Below are 1550 nucleotides of genomic sequence, written 5' to 3'. Positions count from 1 at the left end.
AACACGCCCGATCTCGTCTGATCTCGGAAGCTAAGCAGGGTCGGGCCTGGTCAGTACTTGGATGGGAGACCGCCTGGGAATACCAGGTGCTGTAAGCTTTTTCACTCCTCTTTACAAAAAGCAGAGGGCGCTGCTGCTTTTTCAGTGGACACCGACAGGGTGGGAAGGAAATAGCTAGATCATGACTTGCCGGTATAGAAATGACACAAATCCAGTTAAATGATGGCTTTCATCATTCCTAAGCTCATCGATCATTTTCTTTTCAATTTTATGCTAACGTATTCTACATTTCAACAGTAAATATTAATCTTTTTACTGCACTACATTTGTGATCCTTATAGCCACTTTGTACATTCTGATTTGACATTTAAAAGCTGTGAGTGTGTCTGGCAATCTGCAGGCGCTCCCTGTATAGACGAAAGAGCAAAGCGTGGTGATATAGTATCTTTAAAAGGCCCTTTGGTAGGCGCAATATTTGCTTACGGCCATACCACCCTGAACACGCCCGATCTCGTCTGATCTCGGAAGCTAAGCAGGGTCGGGCCTGGTCAGTACTTGGATGGGAGACCGCCTGGGAATACCAGGTGCTGTAAGCTTTTTCACTCCTCTTTACAAAAAGCAGAGGGCGCTGCTGCTTTTTCAGTGGACACCGACAGGGTGGGAAGGAAATAGCTAGATCATGACTTGCCGGTATAGAAATGACACAAATCCAGTTAAATGATGGCTTTCATCATTCCTAAGCTCATCGATCATTTTCTTTTCAATTTTATGCTAACGTATTCTACATTTCAACAGTAAATATTAATCTTTTTACTGCACTACATTTGTGATCCTTATAGCCACTTTGTACATTCTGATTTGACATTTAAAAGCTGTGAGTGTGTCTGGCAATCTGCAGGCGCTCCCTGTATAGACGAAAGAGCAAAGCGTGGTGATATAGTATCTTTAAAAGGCCCTTTGGTAGGCGCAATATTTGCTTACGGCCATACCACCCTGAACACGCCCGATCTCGTCTGATCTCGGAAGCTAAGCAGGGTCGGGCCTGGTCAGTACTTGGATGGGAGACCGCCTGGGAATACCAGGTGCTGTAAGCTTTTTTCACTCCTCTTTACAAAAAGCAGAGGGCGCTGCTGCTTTTTCAGTGGACACCGACAGGGTGGGAAGGAAATAGCTAGATCATGACTTGCCGGTATAGAAATGACACAAATCCAGTTAAATGATGGCTTTCATCATTCCTAAGCTCATCGATCATTTTCTTTTCAATTTTATGCTAACGTATTCTACATTTCAACAGTAAATATTAATCTTTTTACTGCACTACATTTGTGATCCTTATAGCCACTTTGTACATTCTGATTTGACATTTAAAAGCTGTGAGTGTGTCTGGCAATCTGCAGGCGCTCCCTGTATAGACGAAAGAGCAAAGCGTGGTGATATAGTATCTTTAAAAGGCCCTTTGGTAGGCGCAATATTTGCTTACGGCCATACCACCCTGAACACGCCCCTTTCAGGAAGTGAGTCGTGGAGTGATTTGTTTGAGAGTGCATGGC

General features: G+C 44.0%; 2 non-coding genes and 1 pseudogene across 2 annotated transcripts; all 3 read left to right on the top strand.

Annotated features, from left to right (window-relative positions):
* On the top strand, window positions 1-98 carry LOC129114691 (5S ribosomal RNA; annotated as a pseudogene; the record flags this gene model as incomplete).
* A 379-nt stretch (window positions 99-477) lies between these two features.
* On the top strand, window positions 478-596 carry LOC129114690 (5S ribosomal RNA). The gene has a single exon (XR_008532647.1). It is a non-coding gene; the product is annotated as a 5S ribosomal RNA (ribosomal RNA).
* Window positions 597-975: 379 nt separating this feature from the next.
* On the top strand, window positions 976-1094 carry LOC129114689 (5S ribosomal RNA). Its single transcript, XR_008532646.1, has one exon. It is a non-coding gene; the product is annotated as a 5S ribosomal RNA (ribosomal RNA).
* Window positions 1095-1550: the final 456 nt, after the last annotated feature.

This window comes from Anoplopoma fimbria, unplaced genomic scaffold, assembly GCF_027596085.1.
Source record: "Anoplopoma fimbria isolate UVic2021 breed Golden Eagle Sablefish unplaced genomic scaffold, Afim_UVic_2022 Un_contig_5625_pilon_pilon, whole genome shotgun sequence".
NCBI classification, from domain to species: domain Eukaryota; kingdom Metazoa; phylum Chordata; class Actinopteri; order Perciformes; family Anoplopomatidae; genus Anoplopoma; species Anoplopoma fimbria.
This window is presented reverse-complemented; position numbering and strand designations above follow the sequence as displayed.